This window comes from Myotis yumanensis, unplaced genomic scaffold, assembly GCF_028538775.1.
Source record: "Myotis yumanensis isolate MYYU_CA2020_CCGP unplaced genomic scaffold, mMyoYum1.0.hap1 SCAF_3, whole genome shotgun sequence".
In the NCBI taxonomy this organism is placed as follows: domain Eukaryota; kingdom Metazoa; phylum Chordata; class Mammalia; order Chiroptera; family Vespertilionidae; genus Myotis; species Myotis yumanensis.
The window spans coordinates 205,674,666-205,684,232 of record NW_027223754.1 but is presented as its reverse complement, the minus strand read 5'-3'; positions in this window follow the sequence as shown (position 1 = coordinate 205,684,232).

Here is a 9,567-nt window from a genome sequence, read left to right as displayed (position 1 = left end):
ATGCACAGAGCAGGGCGGATCGGTAGGTTGCGGCGCCACCCCCTGTCACGCACAGAGCAGGGCCATTCAGGGGGTTGGGCGCTGCCCCCTGTCATGCACAGAGCAGGGCTGATCAGGGGGCTGAGGGGCTCCCCCCTGTCACTCACAGAGTAGGACCGATAGGGGAGTTAGGGCACCGCCCCCTGTCACACACAGGGCAGGGCAGATCAGGGGGTTGGAGCACTGCCCTCTATCACCCACAGAGCAGGGCCGATCAGGGGGTTGGAGCACCGCCAATGTCACACTCAGGGCAAGGCCGATGGGGAGGTTATGGCTCTACCCCATCTCACACAGAGCAGGGCCCATGGGGGGGGGGGGGTGCCACCCTCTATCACCCACAGAGCAGGGCCAATCAGGGGGTTGGGGCGTCGCCACTCTCACACTCAGGGCAGGGCCGATGGGGAGGTTATGGCTCTACCCTGTCACACACAGAGCAGGGCCTGTGGGGGGAGGGGGGCTTGGGGCGCTGCACCCTGTCACACACAGAGCCGCAGGGCGATCAGGAGGTTTGGGCGCTGCCCCCTGTCATGCTGATCCAGTGCCAGGAGGCCTTGCGGCTCCGCTGATTCTGGTGCTGGGAGGCATATTACCCTTTTACTATATAGGATAGAGGCCTGGGGGCCGGCTGGTTTGCCCTGAAGGGTGTCCTGGATCAGGGTAGGGGTCCCCACTGGGGTGCCTGGCCAGCCTGGATGAGGGGATGATGGCTGTTTGCAGCTGGTCACACACCCTTCAGGGTGGGGGTCCCCACTGGAGTGCCTGGCCAGTCTGGGTGAGGGGCTGAGGGCTGCTTTCAGGCTGGCGGTTGACTGAAGCTCCCAATCACTCCTTTTTTTCTTTCTTTCATTTTATTTTTATTCTGGGCCAGCTTTAGCTCTGGCTCTAGCTCTGAGGCCTCAGCTGCTGAAAGCAGGTATCTGGTTTGTTTCAGTTCTATAATCGAAACAATGTATAACTCCAGCTCTGAGATCCCGGCTGGCTGAAAGCTGGTTTCTGGGGTTTTGTTTAGCATCTATATTTGTTACAATGTTTCAAACTGCAAGCTCAGAGGCCGGCAAGGCAGGCGGGGAACGTTGGAGTCCTCCTTCACTGAAGCAAGCAAGCCTCATGTTCGCTTCAAGCTGCCTGGCTGCTGGCCACCATCTTGGCTGGCAGTTAATTTGCATATCACCCCGATTAGCCAATGGGAAGGGTAGCAGTCGTACGCTAATTACCATGTTTCTCTTTTATTAGTGTAGACTAGAGGTCCAGTGCACAAAAATTTGTGCACTCAGGGGGGGTCCCTCAGCCCAGCCTGTGAACTCTCGCAGTCTGGGTCCCCTCGGGGGATGACCAACTGCTGGCTTAGGACAGCTCCCTGGGGGGATTGGGCCTAAGCCGGCAGTCAGACATCCCTCTGGCAGCCCAGGAGCCCTTGGGGGATGTCCACTTGCCAGCGGGGAGCAGGCCTAAGCTGAAGTCGGACATTTTTAGCACTGCTGAGGAGGCGGGAGAGACTCCCACCACCACCGCTGTACTGGCAGCCATCAGCCTGGCTTGTGGCTGAGCAGAGCTCCCCCTGTGGGAGCACACTGACCACAGAGGGGAAGCTCCTGCATTGAGCGTCTGCCCCCTGGTGGTCAGTGTGTGTCATAGTGACCAGTCATTCCCAGTCATTCTGCTGTTAGGGTCAATTTGCATATTATCCTTTTACTATATAGGATAGAGGCCTGGTGCATGGGTGGGGGCTGGCTGGTTTGCCCTGAAGGGTGTCCCGGATCAGGGTGTGGGTCCTGCTGGGGTGTCTGGCCAGCCTGGGTGAGGGACTAAGGGCTGTTTTCAGACTGGCCACACCCCCTTCAGGGAGGAGGGCCCTGCTGGGGTGCCTGGCTGATGGCTGTTTGCAGGTTGGCTAAGCCCCCCAGGGTGCCCTCACCCCATGAGGGTGTGGCCACCCTGGGTTAGGGGCTGATGGGTGTTTGCAGGCTGGCCACGGCCCCCAGCCACCCAAGCTCCCAGTGGAGGCTGGCTGGAAGCAGGTATCTGGGATTTATTTATCTTCTATAATTGATACTTTGTTGCCTTGAGCAGAGGCCACAGCCGGCCAGGGCAGGCGGGAAGCTTGGCTTCCTCCATCACTGGGGAAACCAAGCCTCCTGCTTGTTCTAGCTCCATGGCTGCCAGCCGCCATCTTGGTTGGGTTAATTTGCATATAGTCACTCTGATTGGCTGGTGGGTGTCGCTTGGGGTGTAGCAGAGGTGCGGTCAATTTGCATGCTTCTCTTTTATTAGATTAGATTAGGACATCTGGATACCAGATGGGCCGAGCACCCAAATAGTGCCAGCACCCATAGACGGGGAGTCAGAGGCTTTTAAAGGGCTCTACGTGGGCTTTTTCTGGGCAGAGAATTCTCTCTGCAGGTCTGGATTCTGGTAAAATCTGGAGGGGAGAGATAATGGTTTTAGCAATTGGAATGTCCATGATGAAGTGGCCTAAAGGGCAGTTCCCAGTGCAGGGGTTATCAATTCAATTATTTGATCAGACCTAACATTATAATATCGGCACCCCCAAAATGGGAAACTCCAAAACACAACTGGCTCCAGTGATTTAAGATCTAGGATGGTGGTCCCCGACTCTCCCATTTTGCAGATGCAGAAACTGAGGCACAAGGAGACCAATGTCACTGATTTCAGAGAGGAAGGGAGAGGGAGAGAGAGAGATAGAAACACCAGTGATGAGAGTGAATCATTGATCTGGCTGCCTCCAGCGTGATTCCAGTTGATCTCAATCAGGGGTGAGTTTTCTCCCCAGGGGATATTGGTAATGTCTGTAGACATTGGTGGGGGTTGGGGTGCTACTGGCATCTGAGGCTGCAATGCTCAGGGCAGCCCCACAAGAGAATGACCCCCCGTCCAGGACTTCAGTGTTGCTGAGGCTGAGAAACTGCCCTGGAGCCCTTCTCCACCAGCACCAGTGACACCCAGTTCTCATGTTAGTCCTCCCGGGCGGGCGAAGGGCAGAGGGCACAGCAGGGAGCTGTTTGGTCCGAACAGGTCCCCTCCCTACTGACCTCCCCGGACATGAGAGGAGATAATGGGGTCGATGGCGGGGTAAGCCATGTTTCTTTTCTTTTCTCTTTTTTAAAAAAAATATATTTTTAATGATTTCAGAGAGGAAGGGAGAGGGAGAGAGAGAGATAGAAACACCAATGATGAGAGTGAATCATTGATCTGGCTCCTGCTGCAAGCCCCACACTGGGGATCCAGCCCACACCCTGGCATGTGCCCTGGCCGGGAATCGAACTGGTTCATAGGTTGATGCTCAACCACGGAGCCATGCCAGCCTGGCTGAGCGCTCATATTTCTGACGGTCTCTGTGTGCCTGCTTAGGGAGCCTTTAGTCCTCCCTGCACACCAACTCCCCGAGCATCCACTCTGAGCAAAGGTGGGCGACTCTGAAAACACAGCTGGGGCCAGGCCCCTCCTTCCCACAACTATCCCAAAGGAACCTACAATACAGGGGTTGGCGTTGCACTTTCCACAACTCATCCAGCCTCTTTTCTCCTGCAAAGAGGGCACCCCTAACCCTCGCCTGCAGGGAGCTCCCAGGGAAACGCCTGTGTCTAGAGGTCTCCCACACTCTGGGAGCCTGGCCCTCTCCCTTTAGAACCCTGGGCTCCCCTTGACCATGGCAGTGTGGGGAGTCTCCCCTTGGTTGGTCATATCACCCCTTAATCAGGTTTTCCTTTAAACCAGCGGTCACCAACCTTCAGGACCTCATGGACCACCGGTGGTGACCACTGCTGTAAACTTCACATGGCCCGTGAGGGAGAGATTCCCGTCCTGATTTATCAAAGAATTCGCACTGCAGTCCTGGCCGGGTGGCTCAGTTAGAGGGTTGTCCATATGCCCAGGTTTCGGGTTTGATCCCCAGTCAGGCACACAGAAGAATCAACCAAAGAATGCATAAATAAATGGAACAACAAATCGATGTTTCTCTCTCTCTCTCTGTCTCTCTCTGTCTCTTCTGTCTCTCTCCCTTCCTTTCTCTCTAAAATTCAATTAAAAAAAAAAAGGAAAAGAATTTCAACTTCAGACCCTTCCCAGGCTCACAAAGTTATAACTGGCAGGACAGGGAGGGACTTGAACCCTAGCAGCGCTGACCACAGCTCCTGGCCTGTAGCCGACCCCTCAGGCTCCCAAGCAGCCCTCCCTCCTCTGCCTGTGCCTCACCTGCTCTCACTGCAGCCTGTCCTCTGTCCTCACCTCTCTGGGGCTTCAGGTCCACAGGGCGCTGTGAGCCTCCGTCCAGCCTGGGAGGACAATGAAGACAGTGCCCAGTGTCCAGCGGGTTTTGCTAACTAGGCACAGGCGCAAGCGCCGCCCCCGCCCCCGCCCTCGCCACCTGCCCGCAGCTTCTGAGCTCTGTCCTGAGCAGGGATTGTGAAAAGGTCAAAAGTTAAACATTCCTGGCACAGAGGTTCTGAGCATCTCTTCTGGGAAACCAGGGCTTTCTGAGAAGCGGCTTTTGCATTCACTTTCCTTCTTGCTTCTTTCTCTAGGAGATGTGAGGGGAGTGGTCTGTGCAGCCAAAGGCAGAGGGCTGTGAGGGTGCAAGGACTCTGAAGTGAGCCCGTTCCTCAACCACCTTGGCCTCGATTCCCCATCTGTGAAATGGGTCTGAAAACAGCTCCTGTGGCACAGAGCCACGGTGAGGAGCCACGAGCAGGCCACACAGAGCCCGCTTGGAATGAGCACCCACAGGGGCAGCTGTAAGGATTGTTGTCACATCTCCGTCCCACGGTGGGAGGGGGGACAGGAGAGCTCCCACACCTTACCTGAGGTGTGAAGTGCAAAATGCTCAGAAACAAACTTCTCTCCTGGCTCATGGGGTGGTGAAATTTGACCTGAATTGGTGCAAGTTTATAGTTTCACGCACCTCACTTAATTCGAATATTCATCGTGTCACTGCGAAAATATTGACTGTGCTGGACTAGTGAGGGCTGCTGAGATGTTACCCAGTGTATTGTTAGGGTCACGGAAGGAGGAACGCATGAGCCCAAAGTAGTGAGGGATTATAAATGTACTAGAGGTCCAGTGGGCAAAATGGCACGAGACCCTGAAACCAGACCCAGAAAGCTGCTGCTGGCGAGACCCATCAATGCACCTCCTGGTGACTGGTCCTTTGGTTGTTACGGCGTTATTGGCACTGGCCTTTTATAATATAGATTAGGTCACCTGGATACCAGATGGCCTGAGACCCCAAATAGTGCCAGCACCCAGAGACGGAGTCAGAGGCTTTTAAAGGCCTCTAGGCGGGCTTTTTCTGCTCTGTGCGGGTCTGGGTTCTGGTGAAATCCGGAGGGAGAGAGAATGGTCTTTGCAAGTGGAATGTCAGTGATGAACTGGCCTATAGGGCAGTTCCCAGGGCAGGGGGGTATGGATTCAGTTATTTGATCAGACCTAACATTATAATATCTGCACCCCGGAAACCAAGATGGCGGCATAGGTTAACACTGGAGTTTGCTGCCTCGAACAACCACTTCAAAAATACAACTAAAAGACGGAACGGACATCATCCAGAACCACAGGAAGGCTGGCTGAATGGAAGTTCTACAACTAGGAGGAACCGAGAATCAGAGGAGGCGCAGTGCTGAAGTAAAATACTAAGGTGCGGAGTGCGCGAGGCGTGGGCTGGTGGCTGAGGGCGTGATTGTCTGTTTCAATCCGGAGGGAGCCTCAGACTCAGAGCTCCAGATCCGGGCGAGTCTCTAGGGACCCAGACTCAAACAGGAGAAGCAGGACTGTCTGGCTATGGTCCCTCCGAGGTTTGCAGCTGTTGCTGGGACAGAGAGGCAGAGCCCCTGGGGACGGACTGAGAGCAGCCATAACTGCTCCCTCCTCCGCCCTGTTGATCCGTGGGACCCGCCCCGCCCAAGCCCTGCACAAAGCCATTTGCCAGATGGCTTCAGGCAAAGGCTAGATTAGCACCTCCCTAGAGGACACAAGTTCTTCCACTGCAAACACAGCTGATTATCACAGCCAGTTGGCCTGGAGGTCAAATCCCTCTAGTATTAACTATAACAATCAAGGCTTAACTACAACAAGACTTCGAACAAAGACCACTAGGGGGTGTACCAAGAAAGCGTAAAAAAATGCGGAGACAAAGAAACAGGACAAAACTATCAAGGGAGGATATTGAGTTCAGAACCACACTTTTGAGGTCTCTCGAGAGGCTTCTAGAGTCTGTCGATAAACTTGATGAGATATACAGGAAATCTAATGAGACCCTCGATGGTGTGATAAAGAACCAACTAGAAATTAAGCATACACTGACTGAAATAAAGAATATTATACAGACTCCCAACAGCAGACCAGAGGAATGCAAGAATCAAGTCAAAGATTTGAAATGCGAAGAAGCGAGAAACACCCAACCGGAAAAACAAAATGAAAAAAGAACCCAAAAATACGAAGATAGTGTAAGGAGCCTCTGGGACAGCTTCAAACGTACCAACATCAAAATTATAGGGGTGCCAGAAGATGAGAGACAGCAAGATATTGAAAACCTATTTGAAGAAATAATGACAGAAAACTTCCCTCACCTGGTAAAAGAAATAGACTTACAGGTCCAGGAAGCGCAGAGAACCCCAAACAAAAGGAATCCAAAGAGGACCACACCAAGACACATCATCATTAAAATGCCAAGAGCAAAAGACAAAGAGAGAATCTTAAAAGCAGCAAGAGAAAGAAACTCAGTTACCTACAAGGGAATACCCATACGACTGTCAGCTGATTTCTCAACAGAAACTTTGCAGGCCAGAAGGGAGTGGCAAGAAATATTCAAAGTGATGAATAGCAAGAACCTACAACTAAGAGTACTTTATCCAGCAAAGCTATCATTCAGAATTGAAGGTCAGATAAAGAGCTTCACAGATAAGGAAAAGCTAAAGGACTTCATCACCACCAAACCAGTATTATATGAAATGCTGAAAGGTATCCTTTAAGAAGAGGAAGAAGAAGAAAAAGGTAAAGATACAAATTATGAACAACAAATATGCATCTATCAACAAATGAATCTAAGAATCAAGTGAATAAATAACCTGATGTACAGAATGAACTGGTGATTATAATGAATCAGGGACATAGAAAGGGAATGGACTGACTATTCTTGGGGGGAAAAGGGGTGTGGGAGATGCGGGAAGAGACTGGACAAAAATTGTGCACCTATGGATGAACACAGTGGGTGGGGAGTGAGGGCGGAGGGTGGGGTGGGAGCTGGAAGGAGGGGAGTTATGGGGGGAAAAACGAGGAACAAATGTAATAATCTGAACAATAAAGATTTAAAAATAATAATAATAATAATATCTGCACCCCAAAACTGGCAACTCCAAAACACAACTGGCCCCTGTGATTTACGATCTAGGACGGTGGTCCCCGCCCGACCCTCCCATTTTGCAGATGAGGAAACTGAGGCTTCTAGAGGTTGTTGGCTTGCCCATGGCCACACAGCTGGGCAATGGCAGGACCAGTCTGTGGGAATGAGCCCATAGTGCAGTCCTGCGCTGAGATGTGTGTCTCTGAGTGTGTGCAAGCCGGGCAGCTGTGCCAGCCAGGCCTCCCTGATCTTTTCCCTCAATCCTGGGGCCTTGGATTGGGCCAGCCACTGGGCTAGGGATGGTGTTTACCACAGCAGCTCTTGTGAAACAAAAGCCTCAGGAGAGGCGGGTGAGCAAACAGATCTGCCCCCCGGGGGACACTGTGTGTGTGCAGGAGCCAGAGGGCCAGAAACGAAGGAACGAAGGAACGCTGTAGCTCCGAGAGTCAGAGGTGGGGTTGCTTCCTTTTGTAAACGCCCCAAAGCTTCCTCTGGGGGGAGGGGGACGCCGTCCTGTTTAAAAAAAAAAACAAACTTGCCTTAAGATACATCAGCCTTTTGGGATTGAAAACCCACTCTGTCAGGTGAAGTCAGTCATTTGGGGGTGAATGTTTAGGCAAATTCACGTTCAAATGTTCTATCAGGGCCTTTTCTCTTTTCTTAACAGTTCTCTGTGACCCCAGAGGGTGCCTGTGTGTGGGTGCCTGCCCTGTCCCTCGGGGTCTCACTAGATGGCCTCCTTCGCCCCACCCTCCCAGCTGGTTTCAGCCACACCTGCACCCCACCTCTCTGAGGTCCCGAGCCCTCGGCCCCTCTCCCAGCCTTGCCCAGGCCCCAAGGAGCTGCGCGGGTGGTGTAGGGACTAGACAGGGCAGAGGGGGAGGTGGGATCTCTGCCCCTCTCTCCGCCTGAGCAACCACACAGCCTCCTGCCCCTGCCCCCGTCCTCGCTGTTCCTGTTAGGGGCAGAAATGGAATATTGGAAACTAACTATCATTATAAGAGACATTAATCATGCTCTGTTAACCATGATGGCTCTGTTCTGCTTAGAGAAAGCACATTCTCACCTGGCTGGGAGCTGTACGCCCTGGGACCTGGGACCTGGGACCAGCATCGGAATGCAGTCCATCCTCCTGTTCCGAGAACTGCCTGTCGCTATGGAAAGATTTACGACCTCGTGGCTGAACCAACCTAGTCCCACAGGCACCTGCTCCTACAACCCCAGCCCCTGTTACCTGTAATCTGGTCCCAAGGCACCCAGAGACACCCGCCCTCTGTGACTCCCCTCCTTCCTCGCCCCCTCCCCCCGCCAGTCCATATGACTTGTAACCTGCAATGATCTTCCTGTGCTTACTTTCCCACGTAATCTTTGTCCTTCTACCCAATGTTAGCAGCTGGCTTATGGGGGGTGCAGAGCAGATATTTGTGGGTGACCTGCTGCTCTCCTATTCTGCCGGTATCATTGGAACAAATGCTCATATATGACTCAACCCTGTCTCTGCTTAATTGGCTCAAGCAGTGACAGGCAGCCGGACCCCAGGGTTGTTCCGTTACATTCTTAGCCGCCTTCTTCACCCAGAGGCGCTTTTAGACCCCCTCCATGGGTGGGCCTCTGATGTTTTGCTCCTGTCCCTGCCTCTGCCTGTTTCCCTCCCAATCGCAGGTCATATCTGTCCCTCCCTCACCTAGTGATGTATCCTTGGTTCTTCTTTTTTCCTTTAAAAAATGTTTACTTCTTAAAATATTTTTAAATTTTCAATGACTGTTGACATTCAGTATTACATTAGTTTCAGGCGTACAGCATAGTGGTGAGTGTATAATTTACGAAGTGAACTCCCGATGATTCCAATCCCCCTGCCACTGCCCACAGTTATTGACTTAGTCCCTATGCTGTGCCTTACATGCCCTTGACTATTTTGGGTTTTCTTTTGTTTGTTCGTTTTTTAATAAATCTTTATTGTTGAAAGTATTACATATGTCCCCCTTTCTTCCCCATTGACCCTCTTCAGCCTGCCCCCACCCCCTGCCTTCACCACCCTATTTTCTGTGTCCATATATGCATAAAAGGTCTTCAGTTGATTACCTCCCACCCAACCACCCACCCTCCCCCGCCTCCCCTCTGAGATTCCGAACTCTGCTCCATGATCCCATATCTCTGATCCACTCCGTTCATCA